Source organism: Rhinoderma darwinii, chromosome 3, assembly GCF_050947455.1.
Source record: "Rhinoderma darwinii isolate aRhiDar2 chromosome 3, aRhiDar2.hap1, whole genome shotgun sequence".
Lineage (NCBI taxonomy): Eukaryota > Metazoa > Chordata > Amphibia > Anura > Rhinodermatidae > Rhinoderma > Rhinoderma darwinii.
The window spans coordinates 61,722,658-61,747,964 of record NC_134689.1 but is presented as its reverse complement, the minus strand read 5'-3'; the positions used below and the strand labels follow the sequence as shown (position 1 = coordinate 61,747,964).

Below are 25,307 nucleotides of genomic sequence, written 5' to 3'. Positions count from 1 at the left end.
AAAATGGAGTATTTTATTTCTTGTGAAAATAAGAATTTTTGAGCTAAAATGACATATTATTGGAAAAAATATATTTTTTTTTAATTCCCAGCCCAATTCAAATAAGTTCTGTGAAGAAACTATGGTGTCTAAATGGTCACATTACCCATAAATGAATTCCTTGAGGGGTGTAGTTTCCAAAATGGGGTCACTTCTGGTGGGTTTCCATTGCTTTGATACCTCTGGGGCTCTGCAAATGCGACATGGCACACGAAAACCAAACCAGCAAAATCTGTACTCCAAAGAACACACAGCGCTCCTTCCCTTCTGAGGCCTCCCATGGGTCCAAACAGCAGTTTATTGCCACAAATGGGGTATTGATGCACTCAGGAGAAATTGGGCAACAAAATTGAGTATTTTGTTCCCTGTGAAAATAAGAAATTTTGGTAAAAAATTACATCTTATTGGAAAAAATTTCATTTTTTTAATGTCACAGCCCAATTGAAATAGGTGCTGTGAAAAAACTGTCTGGTCAAAATGCTAACACTAACCATAAATGAATTCCTTGAGGGGTGTAGTTTCCAAAATGGGGTCACTTTTGGTGGGTTTCCATTGCTTTGATACCTCTGAGGCTCTGCAAATGCGCCATGGCACCCGAAAACCAATCCAACAAAATCTGGACTCCAACAAACATATAGCGCTCCTTTCCTTCTGAGCCCTCCCATGGGCCCAAACGGCAGTTTATCAACACAAATGGGGTATTGCCACACTAAGGACAAATTGGGCAACAAAATGGGGTATTTTGTTCCCTGTGAAAATAAGAAATTTTGATCACAAATGACATTTTATTGGAAAAAATGAAATTTTTTTCATTTCAGAGCCCAATTCAAATACGTGCTGTGAAAAAACTGTGCGGTCAAAATGGTAACAACAACCCTAAATGAATTCCTTGAGGGGTGTAGTTTCCAAAATGGGGTCACTATTGGGGTATTCCTACTGTTTTGACACCTCAACACCTCTTCAAACCTGGCATGCTGCCTAAAATATATTCTAATAAAAAAAGAGGACTCAAAATGCACTAGGTGCTTCTTTGCTTCTAGGGCTTGTGTTTTAGTCCACGAGCGCAGTAGGGCCACATGTGGGACATTTCTAAAAACTGCAGAATCTGGACAATACATATTTAGTAGTGTTTCTCTGGTAAAACCTTCTGTGTTACAGAAAAAAAAATGAATAAAATTGAAATTCAGCAAGAAAAATGAAATTTGCAAATTTCACCTCCACTTTGCTTTAATTCCTGTGAAATGCCTGAAGGGTTAAAAAACTTTATAACTGCTGTTTTGAATACTTTGAGGGGTCTAGTTTTTAAAATGGGGTGTTTTATCAGGGTTTCTAATACATAGGCCCCACAAAGCGACTTCAGAACTCAAGAGGTACCTTAAAAAAAAGGCTTTTGAAATTTTCTTAAAAATATGAGAAATTGCTGTTTATGTTCTAAGCCTTGTAACGTCCAAGAAAAATAAAAGAATGTTCAAAAAACGATGCCAATCTAAAGTAGACATATGGGAAATGTGAACTAGTAACTATTTTGGGTGGTATAACCGTCTGTTTTACAAGCAGATGCATTTAAATTCTGAAAAATGCAATTTTTTCAAAATTTTCTCTAAATTTTGCAATTTTTCACCAATAAACACTGAATATATCGACCAAATTTTACCACGAACATGAAGCCCAATGAGTCACGAGAAAACAATCTCAGAATCGCTTGGGTAGGTTTAAGCATTCCGACGTTATTACCAGATAAAGTGAAATATGTCAGATTTGAAAAATGGGCTCTGAGCCTTAAGGCCAAAACTAGGCTGCGTCCTTAAGGGGTTAATTAGGGTAACTTGGGATTATATGGCAAGGGTGTTGGAACGCTTTGGTTTTCCTGCACTTTTCATTGATGCGGTTCTTACACTTTACAAATTTCCACACGCAAAGATCAGAATTAACGGTACACTTTTCCCGACTTTCGAAATTAATAATGGTACTAGGCAGGGATGTCCTCTATCTCCATCACTTTTCATACTTGTGATCGAAACACTAATACAAAAAATTACACAGACGCCTGAGATTCAAGGTATAGATGTAGGCCAGCTTACCTATTCCACGGCTGCATTCGCAGATGACCTATTACTCTTTATAGGAAACCCCACTAGAGCCTTTCCGAAACTTCTGGACGCGTTTGAGGAATTTGGGAGAATATCTAATTTTAAGATCAATTTTGAAAAGTCGGAAGCTCTCCATATAACTTCCCTGATAGAGTTATTACTAAACTTAAAATCTCAGTGCCCTTTAGGTCTTCAACGACGATCAAATATTTATGAGTAAACGTCTCATCAGACCCAAGTCAACTATATCTTCACAACTATAAGCCACTCTTGCACAAAATCTCCACGCAACTTTCTCAACTTAAGATTCCTTATGTCTCTTGGCTAGGGAGAAAGAATCTAGTCAAGAGATATATTTTACCTCAAATACTTTATGTCCTTTCAACAGTACCTATAAAGCTACCAGTGGCCTTTTTTAAACAAATAAATTCCCTTTTGACAAGGTTTATATGGAACAATAAACGAGCTAGAATATCCTTCTCACAACTGAAACAACACAAACTGCAGGGTTTGTGCACCTTTCCAGATGTATCTACTTATTATGTAGCAAATCACTTAGTTAGGTGGATCACCTTGGTGCGTACTCAGGATACAGCACCACATTTACAGATAGAAAGACATGCTCGGGGAAGGAGGGCTTTTATATCTCTGGTCAGATATACACCTGCACCAACGGATTTATAGCTTGACACTCTTAGGCTCTATTGCAATATGTCAGAAGCATTTCTCCCTCACACAAATATATAGAGGTCCATCTCCACTTCTGCCCATGAGTTTCGTTTCGGCTTATATTCAAAAGAAACCTATCCCATTAACTTTTCCTTGGACTAATCTCCAAAATGTATTTATCTCCCCACATCTTAAAGATAAAACTCATTTACAAACATTGAATAATGTGTTACTAGATGCATCTTCACAATCCTCCACTTTCTTACATGAAATTTCTTTTCAATACTGGTGTGAAGGTTTTGTTGCTCAACTGGAAGCTCCAATAAGGGATACCAACTGGCTTGAAGATTTTCTAGTTCTTTCCAAACTCCCTAAAGGTTTATTTTCTAATATCTATAAACGATTGCTGACACAATCCACTCCGCTTGTACCAGGTTATTTAGCCGTCTGGGAAAGGGAACTTGGTGTGCATTTCACGCCGTCAGAAGTTATTAAAGTCCTTTCAAGTTCCCATGGATTTTCTAGATGTATCAAAATACAACAGAATTCGTTCAAAACATTGACCAGATGGTACAAGATGCCATACAACTTAAAGTTGATGGGGCTGTCACAGGACGACTGCTTCTGGTGGTGTGGTAGAGGTATAGGCACTCTTTCACATATCTGGTATCATTGTGATTTGATTCAACCCTTTTGGTCAGGAGTACAACTGTATATTACACAAATAAGTGTGTGTGGGGGGGAGTATATTCCTTGACCCCCGAGTTAGTTTTGTTGTGGCTTCCCATTGAACAGTTTCAGCCCATAATTTACCCACAATATTAATAACGGCGGCATAACTGCTAGTTCCACTTAAATGGAGATCTGTAGAACCCCCCACTATGGAACAGTGGATTGATAAGGTAAATCAGATCTCGAGATTAGAGGAATTGGCCAGCTGGGAGACGGGAAGTCATGTCAAGTATATGAACTTATGGCAGCCTTGGGTTGTTTTTTGGAGGAATCATAGACCATTCACTTTGGCTTAATATTACCATATACTCAGGCTTCTGTTACATTGGTTCTCTGAATACATGTTTATTGCTCATGTCTTTCACTGCTTATATCGCTTTTCAGTAGAAACTGGTTCAGAACACAATTTGATGCTTATTGCCACTATTGTCTCTGTATGTTTGTCATTGTATGTCTACCCCTTTATTTTTATTTTTTATATTTTACATGATTAGTTTTTTTTTTTTTTGTATGATTGTCTACAGTTTATGCGATTTGTATTACAAGCTTCATGTACTGGAATTGTAACTCCACTTATTTGCATATTGGGCAAATGTGCCAATGTTTATTTGATATTGCAATTCTTTTTTTCGAATAAAAACAAATTTGATAAAAAAATATATCAAATGAAATTAAACAACTTACATCATTAAATCTTAATCCAATAATAATGGAATTGGAAAATAAAATTAAATATGGAATAAACTACCTATCTCTATAGCAGATAGAATAATTCTAGTAAAATTAGATTTGATGCCAAAGTTGCTGTGTGTTTTTGTGGCAGCCCCATCTGGATCATAAATAAAAAATTTAAAACAATTTAACAATTTAACAATGTTTAACCCCTTTAGGACACAGCCTGTTTTGGCCTTGTGGACACAGATGATTTTTTCAAATCTGACACTTGATGGACATGTGTCTTACTTGATGGACATGTGTCTTACTTGATGGACATGTGTCTTTTTTCAACCGTACAAACTATGTAACATGTGTCACTTTATGTGGTAATAACTCCGGAACGCTTTTACCTATCCAAGCGATTCTGAGATTGTTTTCTCGTGACATATTGCACTTTATGTTAGTGAAAAAATTTGGTCGATAAATGCAATATTTATTTGTGAAAAATGTAACATTTTAGCAAAAATTTGCAAAAATTACAATTTTTCTAAATTTAAATGTGTTTGCTTGTAAAACAGATAGTAATACCACACAAAATAGTTACTAGTTAACATCCCCCATATGTCTACTTTATGTTTGCATCATTTTTTTTCACATACTTTTATTTTTCTAGGACGTTACAAGGCTTAGAACTTTAGCAGCAATTTCTCATAGTTTCAAGAAAATTTCAATAGTCCATTCAGGGACTAGTTCAGTTCTGAAGTGGTTTTGAGGGCCTTCTATATTAGAAAGTCCCCATAAATCACCCCGTTTTGAAAACTGCACCCCTCAAGGTATTCAAAACCACATTCAGAAAGTGTTTTTTAACCCTTTAGGCGTTTCACAGGGATTAAAGCAAAGTACAGGTGAAATTTACAAATTTAATTTTTTTTACCGAAATTCATTTGTAATAAAAAAAAAAATCTGTAACACAGAAGGTTTTTCCAGAGAAACGCAACTCAATATTTATTGCCCAGATTCTGCAGATTTTAGAAATATCCAACAAGTGGCCCTAGTGTCCTAATGGACTGAAGCACAGGTCTCAGAAGCAAAGGAGCACCCAGTGGATTTTGGGGCCTCCTTTTTTTAGGAATATATTTTAGGCACTATGTCAGGTTTGAGGAGGTCTTGTGGTACCTAAACAGTCGAAACCCCCCAAAAGTGACCCCATTTTGGAAACTACACCCCTCAAGGCATTTTTCTAGGGGTATAGTTAGTATTTTCACCCCACAGTTTTTTTTGCAGAATTTAGTGGAATTAGTCTGTGAAGATGAAAATCACCTATATTTCTGTGGAAACATAGAATTTGTAAAGCAATTTCTCCCGATTACGGCAATACCCCATATGTGGTCGTAAACTGATGTTTGGACCCACAGCAGGGCTCAGGAGGGAAGGAGCGCCTTTTGGATTTTGGAGCGCAGATTTTGCTGGATTGGTTTTCAGTGCCGTGTCGGGTTTGCAACGCCCCGGAGGGACCAAAACAGTGGAAACCCCCCAAAAGTGACCCTATTTTGGAAACTACACCCCTCAAGGAATTTTTCTAGGGGTACAGTGAGCATTTTGACCCCACAGGATCTTTTTTAGAGCGAAGGTGACCAAAAAACAACGATTTTGGCGCTTTAAATTCTTTATTTCTTACAGCGTTCACCGTGCGCAATAAATTACGTTTTACTTTATTCTGCGGGTCGGTACGATTACGCCGATACCATATGTGTCTAGTTTTTTTTAACGTTTTGCAGCGTTTGCACAATAAAATTACGTTTCTATAAAATAATATATTTTCTGAGACACGCTATTCTGAGCCGTAACTTTTTTATTTTTTCTTCAAAAAAGCTGTGGGAGATCTTGTTTTTTGCGGGACGGGTTGTAGTTTTTATTGGTACTATTTTGTGGTAAATGCGACTTTTTGATCACTTTTTATTCTATATCTTGGGAGGGGTGGTGACCAAAAAATAGCGATGCTGACAAAGTTTTCCGTTTATTTTGTTTGCGGCATTCACCGTGCGGAAAAATTAACATTATAGTTTCATAGTTTGGGTCGTGACGAACACGGTGATACCAAATATGTGTACTTTTATTTTTTAACGGTTTCATTTTTTACCTATAATAAATGACTTATTATAGGAAAACAAAAACTTATTTTTACGGTTTTATAAAACATTTTTATTAACTTTTCTTTTACTTTTTACACTTTATTTTTTTGACCTGCAGCTCTGATCGCTCCTAGAATACATTACACTACCTAGGTAGTGTAATCTATTCCAACTGTCAGTGTGACGTCACAGTCACTCTGACAGTTGGTCTACGAGGATCAGCAGAGGCTGATCCTCATAGGCTTCCATACATCTCAGACCCGGAGGCCGTTGCCTGGCCTCCGGATGCCGTCACAAGCATCAGCAGCCCCCACGATTGCATGGGGGCTGCTGATGTGCTACAAACCCCCTACATGCGGAGATCACAATCGAGCCCCGCATTTAACGGGTTAATTGCCGAAATCAGCGGCGATGAGCCGCTGATCCGCAACACTGGAGTGTCAGCTGTCGGGGACAGATGATCTCCAAGTACCCGATGCACACCTTGTCGCCGACAGTGTGCATCGGGAACGACACAGTGACTTCCTGTCACTCTGACAGGAAGCCTATCAGGACCAGCCGAAAGTTGGTCCTGATGGGCTTCCGTCCATGGCAGACACGGAAGCCATTGTTTGGCTTCCGTTTGCCATACTAACTATCGGCAAACCCCGCGATTTCGGACCGGGGTCTGCCGATATGTTAGAAACCCCCAAAATTCGGTGATTGCAACCGATCGCCGAATTTATGGGGTTAGTCGCCGACATCAACAGCAAAGGACCGCTGGTCGGCAAGAGTGGAGTGTCAGCTGTCGGTGACAGATGACCTCCCGGTTCCCGGTGCACACTGTCGCGAAAAGTGTACACCGGGAAAAACTCAGTAACTGTACGTCCTCGTGCAGGAAGTAACCTCCCGCAACGACGTACAGTTACTTCCTCGTGCGGATAGGGGTTAATAGTTTAGTCTGGGGAAGGAAGAGAGTCCGTATGAAACAAGAGCTTTTATGCCTCCCAAGGGTAATGTTGGAGTATCTTTCCCTAATATTATATCACACTATGTGGCAGCCTGTAACGTCCGCAGTCGCTGACCACGAACTCTTCTCATCCTGTCGACGCCCTTCTCTCCAGAAATGCCAGCACATGCGGCCGTCCTGTCCCGCATTGACCACAGTGACCACTAGGGTGCGCGCTCGAGCTCAGCCCAGCCTTAAAGAGCCAGAGCACACACATGTGTGAGATTGAGCTGATTGCTCACAGATCACCCTGGACTATAAGAAGGGCCCTGCCCCTTTCTTCATTGCCTGAGCAGTGTTTGTACCTACCCGTGTCAGTCTCTGCAAATGGTCCCTTGAGTGTTCTCCAGTTCCGAGTGTTCCCGTTCCTGCTACCTGTATCCTGTGCTTCCATGTTCCTGTGGTGTACAGAGTTGGAGTCGTGTTGTGTCGCCTGCTACACCCGCTGTGTTTCACCGCACCTGTTGTCTGTGTGTTGCCAGCCTTCCATCAGAGCCTAAACCATCGCTACTGTCTAAATTGCCACAGGTACCTTTATCCGTACTAGACATTGACCTTGTACCCTGTTTGGCCAGCTGCTGTACCGCTACGGCGGTATGGCCCAGAGGGCCCACATACCCACAGATCGTGACACAGCCCAACTGCAGTATATAAAAGAATGGAGAAAAGATGGATTTTTGCAGTGGTTAATAAAGAAAGCAAAATATCATTATGTGGATATATTTGAGGTACTCTAATCAGAACAACTAAACTCTTTTAGACAAAAGCAACAGCTTTACATCTTTATAAATGTTGGAAATTATTGGTTAAGGCCCCATGCACACAAACTTATTTTTTTCCTCCCGTAAATACCGGCGTAAATACGGTTGGTTTGTCACACGTATTCGACTCGTATTTTTCCAGTATGTACGGACCTGTGCCCGTAAATACGGGTTCGTTGTCATCAGTATTCCACCTGTATTTACGGACCCGTTTTCTCTGCACTAATAGGCAGCCTCTTCCCTCTATCAGTGCTGGATAGAGAGAAGGGGCAACCCTTTCGGTCAGAGTTTCCGCAGCGATTGAAAGTAAAAGAAGTTCATACGTACCCCGGCCGTTGTCTTGGTGACGCGTCCCTCTTTTGACATCCAGTCCGACCTCCCTGGATGATGCGGCAGCCAATGTGACTGCTGCAGCAGTCACATGGGATGAAACGTCATCCCGGGAGGCCAGACTGGAGGAAAAACTAGGGAGTTCTGGGTAAGTTAACTTTTAATACTATTTACTCCAGCGGTAGTCACTGTCCTGGGTGCTGAAAAAGTTAATGCCGATCAGTTAAATCTTTCAGCATCCTGGACAGTGACTATCCCCTGACGTCGCCTAGCAACGCTCCCATAATTACGGGTGCACACACGTAACCACCCGTAATTACGGGAGCCCCATAGACTTCTATGGGCCTGCCTGTGCCGTAAAAACGACCTGAAATTGGACATGTTCCATATTTTTCAACAGCCCGGGCACCTTCCCGTTAGCAAATAGAAGCTTACCATGGCCAATAGAAGTCTATGGGCCCGTAATTACAGGCGTTTTTACGTTCGTTTGCATAGGGCCTTAGGAGTTGGGCCAAAAAGGGTTGTTGGAGTTAACCCCATTATGGTATAATTTGAAAATTCTGAAATTTTTATATATATTAGATCTCCCCCTTTTGAGAAATAAGGGTATAAGAATGGCATTAGATGTGGTTGAGGGAGGTAAAATTAAGAAGTGGAGTAAACTAGTTGAGGAGTTCAATTTACCAGAAAAAGAAAGGTTTTCCTATGCTCAATTGGAACATGCAATATCACATACTGAAAATAAGAAGATCTTTAATAAGGATATTATGAATATTATATATAAGCTGCTATGGGTACAAGGCATCGAGAAAAAAGCCTTTATCACAAATCGATTGACAATTAATGGATAGGGAGATAGAACAGTTAAAATTTAAGTGTTAGTACTTGGGAGTCAGAAATGAATGATATAGGGGGAATTAGTTGGAACACTGTATTCACAAATATAAAGAAAACCTGAATTAGTTTCAATCATCAATTGATTCAATTTAATCGAATACATAGAATCTACTATGCTGGATTCACACAAACATGTTCGGTCCGTAAAGGACGGAACGTATTTCGGCCGCAAGTCCCGGACCGAACACACTGCAGGGAGCCTGGCTCCTAGCATCATAGTTATGTACGACGCTAGGAGTCCCTGCCTCTCCGTGGAACTACTGTCCCGTACTGAAAACATGATTACAGTACAGGACATTTGTCCCGCAGCGAGGCAGGGACTCCTAGCGTTGTACATAACTATGATGCTAGGAGCCAGGCTCCCTGCAGTGTGTTCGGTCCGGGACTTGCGGCCGAAATACATTCCGTCCTTTACGGACCGAACATGCTTGTGTGAATCCAGCCTTACACTCCACAAAGATTTAGAAAAATGTATAGAAGTAGGATGGATACCTGCTCCATATGTGGAAAAGAAGTGGCGGACTATCTCCATATGATAAAGAAATGTCTCGCTATGGTCAGGTTCTGGGATTACATTTTTTCTGAAATCTCTGATTGCCTCGAATTAAATATTTATTTCTCGCCACGTTTGGTGATTTTAGGAGATGACTCGAAAGTAAATATTTCAAAAGCAAAGAAAAATGGCCCAAAGGGGTTTTCAGGAACCAATATCTATTTCACTGCACATATAAAAATTATGTAATTTGTAATATACTTAAGTCTTGATTTCATCTTCTAACACCCGATTCCAGCGCTGATCACGTGATGCATCTCCATTAGCAAAATCCTTACTTTCCACGATAGCCCGTCCATGATCTGAGTTCCGTTTTCCGGTTGACTCAATGTACGGGTACGTTATTCCTGATGTCATTGTACACTGAGGGAAGTGGTGGAACGGATACTCCCTTTCTTCTGATAGTTTCCGGTCTGCTGCTAGGGGAGAGAAACACTGCTAGTCTCTGAGCATGCGTGGTTTCTACACTAGCAGAGTTTAGCAGGCATGCCCACTCCTGTGCTATCACAGCGTCTGCGCGTAATTTTCTCACCCCTAGCAACGGATCGGAAACTATCAGAAGAAATTATGTGATGTCAGGAGCCAGTTGCTAGTAGCACTCTGACAAGGACTCCAGCACTGGGGTTAGATGATTCCCCAGAGTCCCGGAGCAGAGCCTATACTAGTGCATTGCCCGGGACTCCGGTTCTGAAGAAGACCCTGACAACACTGCCCATATATATGGATAGTGGTGTCATGTGATTCCACAGAGTCCCGAAGCAGTGCCCATACTAGCGCTTTGCCCGGGAATCCAGCTCTGGGGAGGACCCTGACAACACTGTACATATATGGATAGTCATGTCAGGGGATTCGATACAATCCCGGAGCAGAGCCTATACTAGCGTTCCGCCCGGGACTCCGTCTTTTGGGAAGCCACTGACAACACTGTCCATATATAGGTAGTGATGACAGGGGATTCCACAGAGTCCCGGAGCAGAGCCTATACTAGCGCTGTGTTTCACTCCGGCTCTGGGGAAGACCCTGACAACACTGTTCATATTTGAATAGTGATATTAGGGTTCCCCAGAGTCCCGGAGTAGAGTCTAAACTAGCGCTCTGCCAGGGACTCTGGTTCTGGGGAAGACCCTGACAACACTGTCCATAAATGGACAGTAATGTCAGGGGATTCCACAGAATCCCGGAAAAGAGCCTATACTAACTAGCACTCTGCCTGGGACTCCGGCTCTGGGGAAGAACCTGACAACACTGTCTATATATGGGCAGTGATGTCAGGGGATTCCACAGAGTCCCAGAGTAGAGCCTATACTAGCGCTCTGCGACTCCGGTTCTGGGGTCAAATGAAGTTTTTTTTTACCATTATGTCAGAGAGTGTTGTTTAGTTCAGCACTGATATGTTGCAGGTTTATCATTAGCTCTCACTGATCTAATGAGAGCAGTAAAATGGCAACGGAAAATGTTTATAGCTGGGTGTAGTAGGCGTGATGAGTCCCTGCTGCCGGCGCATTACATGCTGGGATACAAGCGGTGCATGCCGGGAACTGCATGACTGGAAAAGCAAGACAACAGACAGAGGTAAACAAACCTCTCAATGTAAACAAAAGAGAATAATGGTAAATTAACCCCCTCCCGCTATTGGGCGTGACTGTACATCCTGATATACAGCGCATTCCCGCAATAGGGAGTATAGTCACGCCATATAGATGAAGCGGGCACAGGAGCTGTGCGCGCTTCATCTTCAGCAGGTGACAGCTGTAATATACCGCAGATAGCCGCCGTTTAACCCCTTCAATGCGGCTGTCAATGGCGTCCCCACATTGAAGTGGTTGACAGAGGGAGGGGGCTCACTCTGTACCCCGCGCCCCCCCCGCAAGAGATCACGGGTGGCAACGGCTTCCTGGTTGCCCATGTACGGAAGCCTATTAGGTTACCTAACAGGCTAACTGTCAGATGAAGAATGACAGTTACAATACACTGCACTACATAAGTAGTGCAGTGTATTGTACAGAACATAAGAAGACCAGATCTTCAAGTCACCAGGTAAGTGTAAAAAAAGAAAGTGAAAAAAGTAAAAAGAAAATGTTAAAGAAAAATAAATAAATAAAAAGTTTCAACTAATAAAAACAATAATCGCCCTATTTCCATGAAAAGTCTTTTATAATTAGAAAAAAAATTAAAACATGAAAAAAACTATACATAATAGGTATCGCCGCGTTTGGAACGTCCTGAACGATAAAAATATCACATTATTTTTGCTGCACAGTGAACACCGTAAAAAAAATTAAATCAAAAACAATGACAGCATTTTATTTTTTGGTCATCTTGTCTCAAAATTTTTTTAATAAAAAGTGATCAAAAAGTTGCAAGTAACCCAGAATGGTACTATTAGAAACTACAGTTCGTCAAGCATAAAACAAGCCCTCCCGCAGCGGTATTTACGGAAAAAAAAAAAAGTTATGGCTGTCAGAAAATGGCGATACTAAAATATGATTTTTGTTAGAAAATAGTATTTTTATTGTGGGAAATTAGTTAAACGTCAAAAAACTATATAAATGTGGTGTCGCTGTAATCGTATTGACCCGCAGAATAAAGTTAACATGTTGTTTGTACTGCATGGTGAACACTGTAAAAAATTAAAAAAAAAAACCGTGCTAGAATTGCTGTTTTTTGGTTTCCCTATCTCCCAAAAAATGGAAAAAGTAGTGATAAAAAAAAAGCAAAAAAATGTACCCCAAAATGGAACCAATAAAAATTACAGCCCGTTCCACAAAAACCAAGCCCTCACACAGCTCCATCAACGGAAAAACAACACGTTATCACTCTCAAAACGCAATGATGCAAAATGAAGGACCAAATACATTTTTTAGGTCCAGTAGTTTTTCACTAAATACCCCACATCATCATTTGCTAGACCCTACATGTGAACCCCGAAGATGCAGCGGAGATGAGGAAACTTTAACTCCTTGTGCTGCTTATAGGACTAGTGAAGAAGTCATAGATTAGGCAATACTGGAGCACAGATATTTTGTATAATACCCAATAAACCCGGCCTGTGCATAATGGATTGGTTCAAAATGTACCACACCAATCCATAGATTATTCATTTTATTATTCATTCACCCCATTATTACATCATCCTATTATGCCCTGATGTACTCCGCCCAGTTTACATAAACCCTGATGTACTCCGCCCAGCTTACATATACCCTGATGTACTCCGCACAGCTTACATATACCCTGATATACTCCGCCCAGCTTACATATGCCCCCACATTGTAAGCTGAAATACCAGTAAAACACAAGCAAAATCTACGCTTCAAAAGCCAAATGGTGGTCCAACTGAGCCTGGCAGTGTGCCCAAACGGCAATTTATGACCACATATGGGATATTACTGTATTCTGGAGAACCCGCTTACCAATTTATGGAGTGTGTGTCTCCGGTGGTACAAGCTGGGCACAACACATTGGGCACTGAAATGGCATATCTGTGGAAAATGGAAATTTTCAATCTGCAACATCTATTGTGTACTAATGTTGCAAAGCACTTGTGGGGTCAAAATGCTCACTACACTTCTAGATGAATTCCTTGAGGAATCTAGTTTCCAAAATGGGGTACATTTTCGGGGGTTACACTGTACTGGTACTATAGCTCAATGCAACATTGTGTCAAAAAACCGAATCTTGTAAAATCTCCACTCCAAATACTAAATGGCGCTCCTTCCCTTTAGAGCCTTACTGTGTGTACAAATAGCAGTTTATGACATGTGGGGTATTGTCTTACTCGGGAGTGAATGCTTTACAAACGTTCAGGTGCTTTTCTCCTATAGTCCTTGTGAAAATTTTGGGCTAGAACTACATCTTCTCGCAAAAAAAATAACGTTTTTTTTTTTCTTTTCACATCCCAATTCTAATAAGTTCAGCAAGAACCTGTGTGGCCAAAATGCTCATTACACCCCTAGATTAATTCCTCAATGGGTGTAGTTTACCAAATGGAGTCACATTTCAGGGGTTCTTACTGCAATGGTACCTCAGGGGCTTTGTAAATGCAACATGGCACCCAGTAATCAATCCTGCAAAATCTGCGCTACAAATGCCAAATGGTGCTCCTTCCCTTCTGAGTCCTGCCGTGTATCTAAACAGCAGTTAATGCCCAGATATGGGGTTTTTCCCTACTCTGAAGAAGTTGCTTTACAAATGTTAGGGTGCTTTTTTCTCCTTTAATTCTTGAGAAAATGAAAAATTTTGAACCACTGCTACGTCTTATTGGAAAATAATGTAAGTTTTCATTTTCACTGCCCATTTCTAATAAAATCTATGTGACACCTGTGGGGTCAAAATGCTCACTACACCCCTAGATGAATTCGTCAATGGGTTTAGTTTGGCAAATGGAGTCACTTTTTTGGTAGTTTCCACTGTACTGGTATCTAATGGGCTTTGCAAAAGCGACATGGTGTTAAGAAACCTATCCAGAAAATCTGTGCTCCAAAAGCCAAGTGGTGCACCTTCCCTTCTGAGCCCTGATTTGTATTTATACAGTAGTTAATTGCAACATATGGGGTATGGGAGCAATTGCTTTATAAATGTTGGTGTGCTTTTTCTCCTTTATTTGATGAGAAAATCAACCATTTTGACCTAAAACTACGTCTTAGTGGAAAAAACTCCAAATGGAGTCACTTTTGGAGGGTTTCCACTGTACTGGTACCTTAGGAGCTTTACAAATGTGACATGGTGCAGAGAAATTAATCCAGCAAAATCTGCGCTCCAAAAGCTTAATGATGTGCCTTCCCCTCTGAGTCCTGCCGTATGACCAAACAGCCATTTATGACCACATGTTGGGTATTTCCGTACTCTGAAGAAGTTGCTTTACAAATGTTGGGGTGCTTTTTCTCATTTATTTGTTGAAAAAGTTAAACATTTTGAGGTAAAGCTACATTTTATTGGAAAATAATGTCATTTGTCATTTTTACTGCCCAATTCAAATGAAATCTATGAAACACCTGGGGGGTCAAAATGCTCACTACACCACTAGATGAATTCCTCTAGGGGTGTAGTTTCCCAAATGCAGCCACTTTTGGGGGTTTCCATTGTACTGGTACCTTAGGGGCTTTACAAATGCGACATGGTGCAGAGAAATCAATCCAGCAAAATCTGCACTCCAAAAGCTAAATGGTGTGCCTTCCCTTCTGAGTCCTGCCTACTTGCCCAAAGAGCAGTTTATGACGGTGTAGGGGTGTAGTATCCAAAATTGGGTCTTTTTTGGGGTGTAAAATGCACTAGGTGCTCCTTTGCTTCTGGGGCTTTTGTTTCAGTCCATTAGCGCACTAAGGCCACATGTGGGATAAAATATAATATTCAGTTGTTTTTCTTTGGTAAAAACCTTCAGTAATACAGGAAAAATTGATTAAAACTGAATTCCTGAAAAAAAATCAAATGTAATTTGCAAATATCCCTTCTACTTTGCCTTAATTCCTGTGAAACGCATAAAGGATTAAAAAATGTAGGCCCGCAGGCTGCCATACCAACCGTTGTTACCGGCCGAACGTCCCGGGGGGGCGCAATGGCGTGTTTGAGGGGGCGCCCCCCTGATTAAAACACTTTAAATGTCATTTAAGGTGTTAAACTGTAGCAGTGAGGTGTCGGCTGTGTGTAACAGCCGTCACCCGCTGTGTATGGAGAGAGCTCAGCCTGTGAGCTTGCTCCATGCTTCCCCTTAACCCTTATCATGTACAGTTACATGATTTCTTGTAAAACCTTCTGCGTTACAAAAAAACAATAATGGAAAAAATTTCTTAAAAAAGAACATTACATTTGTAAATTTCACCTATACTTTGCTTTGAATCCTGTGAAACGTCTAAAGTGTTAAGAAACTTTCTAAATGCTGTTTTGAATACTTTAAGGGGTGCAGTTTTTAGAATGGGTTGATGTATGGGGGTAACTAATATATAAGGCCCTCAAAGCCACTTTTGATCTGAACTGTATCCTAAAAAAATAGCCTTTTGAAATATTCTTGAAAATGTGAGAAACTGCTGCTAAACTCATAAGCCTTGTAACGTCTTCGAAAAATAAAAGGATGTTCAAAAAATGATGCCTACATAAAGTAGACATATGGGAAATGTTAACTAGTAACTATCTGTCTTACAAGCAGATACATTTGAATTTAGAAAAATGCTAATTAAATTATCTCTAAATGTTGGTGTTTTTCACAAAAAAATATTGAATTTATCGACCAAATTTGATCACTAACATAAAGTACAATATGTCACGAGAAAACAATCTCAGAATCGCTTGGATAGGTAAAAGCATTCCAAAGTTATTACCACATATAGTAACACATGTCATATTTTAAAAATGAGGCTCTGTCATTTGGTCCAAAAGTGGCTGCGGCAGGAAGGGATTACAAAATAAAAATGAAGATAACTATATTTAGAGGGCATTAACAGGTTCCCGACCGCTGGCCGTAAATATACGGCCAGCGGTCAGGGTCTCTAAAGTCCGGCGTATAGTATATATACGGCCGCACTTCAGAGACTGTGCACGCGCGATCGCGTGCACACAGCTCTATGCCCTGGCTGTTGCTAACAGCCATGGGCACTGGGCAGAATGTCAGGGGTCAATCTTTTGGCCCCTGAACATGTGATCGCTGTGACAACCAATCACAGCGATCACATGCATTTCTGCTTAGAAAACAGTGTGCACGCGATCGCGTGCACACAGCCCTGTGCCCTCGCTGTTACCAACAGCTCTGGGCACTGGGCAGAGTATCAGGGACCAATCTGATGGTCCCTGAACATGTGGTCGCTGTGACAACCAATCACAGCGATCACATGCATTTCTGCTTATAAAACAGTGTGCACGCGATCGCGTGCACACAGCCCTGTGCCCGCAATCGCGTGCACACAGCCCTGTGCCCTCGCTGTTACCAACAGCTCTGGGCACTGGGCAGAGTATCAGGGACCAATCTGATGGTCCCTGAACATGTGGTCGCTGTGAAAATCACAGCGACCACATTTGTTTTATTTTGAGTTTTCTGGCAGTAAATCTCCTGCCTCTTTTCTTCTCCTCAAATATTGTTTCAGTTTGAGGAGAAAAAGAGACTCGGGAGAATTGCTGCCAGAAGATTACAGTGAAAAAAAAACAAACAGTTACACTATAAAACATTCTCTGTATAGATAGATTTCTATCTATCTATACAATCTATCTATCCATCTATCTTTTTTTCTATCTATCTACCTTTCTTTCTTTTATTCTATTAGAATAGGCAGGTAGGGAGTATATAATTATATATATATCCACATATATATAATATATATAGCAATAGCGGTTTATTTTTTTGTTAGCGGTAGTGTAGATATATATAGCAGTTAGGCCCCATGCACACGACAGCAAAAAACCTCCGTTTTTGCGGACCGCAACTGCGGTCCGCAAAAACTGAGCCATTCACTTTCATTGAACGCTGACACCTTTCAGTAGCACTACGGAAGGGTGTCAGTGCCGTGGAAATGTTCCGGGAATTATGGAACATGTCCGTTCTTTCGCATTTTGCGGGCCGTGCTCCCATACTTTGTATGGGAGCACGGCCCGAAAATGCGGCTGTCAGTCAGCGGCCGGCCGTGCCCGCGATCGCGGACAGCAATTGCGGGCACGGTCGTGTGCATGGGGCCTTAGTTTGTGTGTTTTATAAAAAAAATAAAAAAATAAAATTTGTTTTGTTAGTGTTAGTGTTAGTTACGTTATGGCGAGGAAGTTGTTTAGCGCCGAGGAGGCATACGCCATGCTGTGGTCTGAGTCGGAGACCGCATCAGAGATGGCGTTCGAGATGGAACCTGTTTTAGGTAGTGACGATGACAGCGTCACTTCAGGTTCATCTTCAGGGGACGTTGTCCCTGATGCAGTCGAAACTGCAGAACATGAAAGCGCAGGGCCAAGTAGCGCTGTAGCACGGGACAGCCTGGTCCCTCCAGTCCAGGCTCTTGTATGGGCACCTGCCCCATCTTTTGGGCCTAGAATCCACGGATTTACTGCCACTCCTGGCATAACCGTGGACAATACAAATTTTGTCCAAATGGATTACTTCCATTTATTTATAACGGACGACATCCTAAATCAGATTGTCCACGAAACAAATTTATATGCCACGCAATATATAAGGCAGAAACCTTCATCCACCCATGCCAGAGATTGGACGCCCACCAATTTGCAGGAATTAAAAAAAAATTTGGGGCTCACCCTAAATATGGGTATTGTCAAAAAGCCCTCCATTAGGTCTTACTGGTCAACAAGACCCGCCCAAGCCACCCCAGTATATTCTGCAGTAATGCCCAGGTCTCGTTATGAGACAATAATGAGGTTCCTCCACTTCAATGACAACGCACAGGCCCCCCCAAGTACCGATGCAAACCGGGATCGGTTGTTCAAAATAAGACCGCTAATAAATTCCCTGAATAATTTATTTCTGCAACTCTACACCCCTGAGCAGAATGTAAGTGTGGACGAGCAGATATTTTGGAAGTGTTATAGAAACTCTGTTGAGTTTTGTAAAACCAGCTTTGAAAAAAAGCGATATGTGAAATAATCTTCTTCTATCGTCCGCCCTCCTACATCTCTATGTGATAAATAAGGCCACATATTTGGTATCCCCGTGCACGGGAGAAGTGGCAGAATGTGAACGGAGATTAATTTTGACCGTGGTCTATACCGTGTGTGAAAAATGCTGGTATAAACTGACGCATTTGCTAAAAAATTGCTAATTTTATTTTGTTCCATCTTATTCAAGAAACTTTCAGAAGAAAACTGGACTGTCTAAAAATATGATAAACCCCTTGAAGAAAACCTTGTGGGGTCTGCTTGCGTGAATGAAGTCATTTATGGGGTGATTCTAATCTTTCAGCAGCATTACACCCCCCAGAAAACAGTATGCGGCTATAAAATCAAGTGCAGAATTCCTGGACCGAAAAGGCCAAAAAGCCTCTTTTTATGCCAAGCCCTGGCACATGCCCATGAATAAAGCACACATATTTGGTATCCCCATGCACGGGAGAAGAGGAAGAATGTGAAATGCGATGAATTTTGACCGTGGTCTATACCGTGTGTGAAAAATGCTAGCCTAAACTGACGCGTTTGCTAAAAAAGTGCTGATTTTATTTTGTTCCATCTTATTCAAGAAACTTTCAGAAGAAAACTGGACTTGCTAAAAATATGATAAACCCCTTGAAGGAAACCTTGTGGGGTCTACTTGTGTGAATGAAGTCATTTATGGGGTGATTCTAATGTTTCAGCAGCATTAGGCCCCCCAGAAAACAGTATGCGGCTCTAAAATCAAATGCAAAATTCCTGGACCGAAAAGGCCAAAAAGCCTCCTTTTATGCCAAGCCCTGGCACATGCCCGCACAGCGAATAAGGCACACATATTTGGTATCCCCATGCACGGGAGAAGTGGAAGAATGTGAAAGGAGATTAATTTTGTCCGTGGACTATACCGTGTGTGAAAAATACTAGCCTAAACTGACGCATTTGCTAAAAAAGTGCTGATTTTATTTTGTTCCATCTTATTCAAGAAACTTTCAGAAGAAAACTGGACTTGCTAAAAATATGATAAACCCCTTGAAGGAAACCTTGTGGGGTCTACTTGTGTGAATGAAGTCATTTATGGGGTGATTCTAATGTTTCAGCAGCATTAGGCCCCCCAGAAAACAGTATGCTGCTATAAAATCAAATGCAAAATTCCTGGACCGAAAAGGCCAAAAAGCCTCCTTTTATGCCAAGCCCTGGCACATGCCCGCACAGTGAATAAGGCTCACATATTTGGTATCCCCATGCACGGGAGAAGTGGAAGAATGTGAAAGGAGATGAATTTTGACCGTGGTCTATACCGTGTGTGAAAAATGCTAGCCTAAACTGACGCATTTGCTAAAAAAGTGCTGATTTTATTTTGTTCCATCTTATTCAAGAAACTTTCAGAAGAAAACTGGACTGTCTAAAAATATGATAAACCCCTTGAAGGAAACCTTGTGGGGTCTACTTGTGTGAATGAAGTCATTTATGGGGTGTTTCTAATGTTTCAGCAGCATTAGGCCCCCCAGAAAACAGTATGCGGCTCTAAAATCAAATGCAAAATTCCTGGACCGAAAAGGCCAAAAAGCCTCCTTTTATGCCAAGCCCTGGCACATGCCCGCACAGCGAATAAGGCACACATATTTGGTATCCCCATGCACGGGAGAAGTGGAAGAATGTGAAAGGAGATTAATTTTGTCCGTGGACTATACCGTGTGTGAAAAATACTAGCCTAAACTGACGCATTTGCTAAAAAAGACCTGACTTTATTTTGTTCCATGTTATTCAAGAAACTTTCAGAAGAAAACTGGACTTGCTAAAAATATGATAAACCCCTTGAAGGAAACCTTGTGGGGTCTACTTGTGTGAATGAAGTCATTTATGGGGTGATTCTAATCTTTCAGCAGCATTAGGCCCCCCAGAAAACAGTATGCGGCTCTAAAATCAAATGCAAAATTCCTGGACCGAAAAGGCCAAAAAGCCTCCTTTTATGCCAAGCCCTGGCACATGCCCGCATAGTGAATAAGGCACACATATTTGGTATCCCCATGCACGGGAGAAGTGGAAGAACGTGAAAGGAGATGAATTTTGGCCGTGGTCTATGCCGTGTGTGAAAAATACTAGCCTAAACTGACGCATTTGCTAAAAAAGTGCTGATTTTATTTTGTTCCATCTTATTCAAGATACTTTCAGAAGAAAACTGGACTTGCTAAAAATATGATAAACCCCTTGAAGGAAACCTTGTGGGGTCTACTTGTGTGAATGAAGTCATTTATGGGGTGTTTCTAATGTTTCAGCTCATTAGGCCCCCCAGAAAACAGTATACGGCTATAAAATCAAATGCAAAATTCCTGGACCGAAAAGGCCAAAAAGCCTCCTTTTATGCCAAGCCCTGGCACATGCCCGCACAGCGAATAAGGCACACATATTTGGTATCCCCATGCACGGGAGAAGTGGAAGAATGTGAAAGGAGATTAATTTTGTCCGTGGACTATACCGTGTGTGAAAAATACTAGCCTAAACTGACGCATTTGCTAAAAAAGACCTGACTTTATTTTGTTCCATGTTATTCAAGAAACTTTCAGAAGAAAACTGGACTTGCTAAAAATATGATAAACCCCTTGAAGGAAACCTTGTGGGGTCTACTTGTGTGAATGAAGTCATTTATGGGGTGATTCTAATCTTTCAGCAGCATTAGGCCCCCCAGAAAACAGTATGCGGCTCTAAAATCAAATGCAAAATTCCTGGACCGAAAAGGCCAAAAAGCCTCCTTTTATGCCAAGCCCTGGCACATGCCCGCATAGTGAATAAGGCACACATATTTGGTATCCCCATGCACGGGAGAAGTGGAAGAACGTGAAAGGAGATGAATTTTGGCCGTGGTCTATGCCGTGTGTGAAAAATACTAGCCTAAACTGACGCATTTGCTAAAAAAGTGCTGATTTTATTTTGTTCCATCTTATTCAAGAAACTTTCAGAAGAAAACTGGACTTGCTAAAAATATGATAAACCCCTTGAAGGAAACCTTGTGGGGTCTACTTGTGTGAATGAAGTCATTTATGGGGTGTTTCTAATGTTTCAGCAGCATTAGGCCCCCCAGAAAACAGTATACGGCTATAAAATCAAATGCAAAATTCCTGGACCGAAAAGGCCAAAAAGCCTCCTTTTATGCCAAGCCCTGGCACATGCCCGCACAGCGAATAAGGCACACATATTTGGTATCCCCATGCACGGGAGAAGTGGAAGAATGTGAAAGGAGATGAATTTTGTCCGTGGTCTATACCGTGTGTGAAAAATACTAGCCTAAACTGACGCATTTGCTAAAAAAGTGCTGATTTTATTTTGTTCCATCTTATTCAAGAAACTTTCAGAAGAAAACTGGACTGTCTAAAAATATGATAAACCCCTTGAAGGAAACCTTGTGGGGTCTACTTGTGTGAATGAAGTCATTTATGGGGTGTTTCTAATGTTTCAGCAGCATTAGGCCCCCCAGAAAACAGTATACGGCTATAAAATCAAATGCAAAATTCCTGGACCGAAAAGGCCAAAAAGCCTCCTTTTATGCCAAGCCCTGGCACATGCCCGCACAGTGAATAAGGCTCACATATTTGGTATCCCCATGCACGGGAGAAGTGGAAGAATGTGAAAGGAGATTAATTTTGTCCGTGGTCCATACCGTGTGTGAAAAATGCTAGCATAAACCGACGCAATTGTTAAATTCTTGCATTTTTTTCCAATTTTGCCCACTTTAGAGAAAAAAAAAATAATTATATATACTGACAAATGCCACTAAAACAAAGCCCTATCTGTCCTTTAAAAAGAGTGTAAAATTCAAAGATGAACTTTATTCACCTGCTGAGTTATAGTCATCTAAAGAAGCGCATAGCAAAATTGTGAAATTTGCTCTGGTCATTTAGCTGTAAAACAGCCTAGTCCTTAACCGGTTAATAGATAAATTGATAAGCGTTGCAGTGATTAAAAAAAAACAAAACTGTATTGGAAAACCCCTTTAAGAAAGTTACTGTTTGCTGCAAAATTACAAATAGTTAGAAAGTGGATTTCAAGTTGCCCATTAGAAATCAAATTATGGAAACAAAATCTTGTGACCATATTAAAATATGACAAGTTATATTACAGTAGTATGGGGGTTCAATAAAGTAGTACTTTGTGGGAAAAATGGGAATGAAGTAGTTCTCAGACCGTTCTTGTATATCAAATTGTTCATTGAATTTTTATATATATAATTGGAATTTGTGAATATTTGTTATGAATACAGAAATAAAAATATTTAAATATAAAAAAATTTGACTGCTGTCAAACTAAACTAACTAAAAATGAGAGAGCGAGTCTTCAGAAATTGAAAGCTCTGAAAGACGTGGTGTATAAATCAGCTGATAAGGGGGGTAACATCGTAATATGGCCTAGGGCTATGTATGAGAAAGAGGCAAATCGCCAATTAAGAGACATCAAATGTTATAAGAGGCTAACTTTCAATCCAATCCTCTCTTACAGTGAGCAATTAACAAATATTTTAAAACGAGCAATGGATGATGAAATCATAACTAAAAATGAACACGATGCACTCATTGTACCAACACCCGTGATTGCAACTTTATATTTACTACCAAAAGTACATAAAAACTTGAGGAATCCACCGGGTAGACCCATCATTTCCGGGCAAGGTAATTTCACCGAGAATGTGTGTAAATTTATAGATCATCATCTCAAATCTTTAGTAGAATGCTTGCCATCCTATATTAGAGACTCATCTGATTTATTACAGAAATTAGAAGATATACATCTGGATGCGGATATGTGGCTGGTGACGTGTGACGTCGAATCGCTGTATACCAGCATCAGACACAGTGACGGAATACAAGCTACTAGATACTTTCTAGGTATGAGCAATTTAGATGAGAAATTTGCTCATTTACTCACCACCCTACTAGAGTTTGCTCTAACACACAATGTGTTTACATTTAATGGGTCATTTTTCCTGCAGCTCCAGGGAACTGCGATGGGAGCAGCATGTGCACCCTCATATGCAAACCTGTTCCTGGGGCTGTGGGAGAGAGACCTATTTATGTCAGATTGTGGTACATCAATGGAGCAGGTCATATTTTGGGCCCGCTTCATTGATGATATCTTCATGATCTGGCAGGGGACATTGGAACAGCTACAGCAATTTATGTCTGACTTGAATTCAAATGACCAGAATATTAAATGAACATATAAATATAATAAAGAAAAAGTAGATTTTTTGGATATTTTGATCCAATGTGACGCTAATTCAAACTGATCTATTTAGGAAGGAGTCATCGGTAAATTCACTTCTCCACGCCACATCCACGCACCAAAACAGACCATTGCAGCCATACCCACAGGCCAATTCCTTAGACTGAAACGCACTTGCTCAAGAAAAGAAGATTTTCAAAAGCAAGCGAAAGATCTGACAAACAGATTCATTGACCGCGGATACAGTAGACGATGTATTAGGAAGGCCAAAAAGCGAGCAGAAAACGCTGAAAGAAACATACTTCTAAAACCAGTTGTGAAAACAACCAAGAATAACGAGGTAAGGTTCATTACTTCATACCATTCTCGTTGGGATGAAATGAAATATCAATTGAACAGATATTGGCCAATACTAAAAGCTAACCCAATACTTAATAAAATTCTACCACAATTCCCCTCGGTAACATACCGACGGGCAAAGAACCTCAAAGATCACCTGGTACAGAGTTTTTATGCTCCATTAGCACCAGGTAAAAAGTATTTTGGAACTAAAGGGCCAAAGTGGGTCTGCTCTCCTTGTGGAGATTGTATCTCATGTCCAAATATCGAGCGGGCTGTCGAATTCAGTAACTCAAAAAGGGATAAAATATTTAAAATTATATGGCACATTACTTGTGCCACACGGGGTGTAATTTACTATGCATCATGTCCTTTCGATAAAATTTATGTAGGACTGACCACACGCGAACTTAGGGTTCGCGTTCGGGAGCATGTACGCGATATTGAGTCCGCAAAAGAAATTCATGATGCGGACAAAGTGGAAAAATTAAAAACCATTCCCCGTCACTTCAAGCTGTATCATAATTGTAACTCCAGACTACTGAAAGTAAAAGGAATAGATCATATAGAAATGAATATGAGAGTGGGTGATTTAATGAAAAAATTACTAAGACTTGAGAGCAAGTAGATATGGACGTTGGGGACCATGCAGCCCAGGGGGCTAAATGAATCCCATGGTTATGCCTCTTTTCTCTGACTATTATTATGTGCTGTGGCATTCCGTAACTGGTTAAAGTATTATTTCAATATGATGCCATGATTTTAATTTATGCTCTTTCCCTTCCTATTTTTAGTTACAGATGTTGCGATCTATCTTGATATGTAGGACATTGTTCTACACTGCAATTCACACTATAACATCTGATGGATCTACGCAAGATAAAAATAAGACGTTTTTTCGTCTACCATGTTCTCTTATACTCTAGATGCAAATGAATACCGCTGGCAGGACATATACTCTTATAACATATACATATATATAGACGATTATGTGCAGAACACATACATACATATACACAAGAAGACATATAGACCTAATGGCACAATTGTAACAATGACACATTAATACACAATATTTAGATCTCACTTTTTATACAAATATTATTTTGTTCTTACTATTAATTCACTTTATTATATATAACAAATATATTTTTCCACTGGAATGCACTAATTGTAAAGTAGTATAGCTACATCTACACATAAATAAAAATATATAATTATTTCTTTCTTTTATATTATATTATATTTCTTTTTCACATATATTTGTGTATAATTAAAATAAATTCTTGTTTGCTGTATAAACATATATATTATTATACATTTTCTGTATTTTTTCGT

At 40.5% G+C, this 25,307-nt stretch overlaps 1 protein-coding gene across 1 annotated transcript in view; it reads right to left on the bottom strand.

Annotated features, from left to right (window-relative positions):
• The window catches only part of LOC142750370 (uncharacterized), a 203,265-nt gene that overhangs the window by 161,541 nt on the left and 16,417 nt on the right, over positions 1-25,307 (bottom strand). The gene's annotated exons all lie outside the window — the stretch shown is intronic.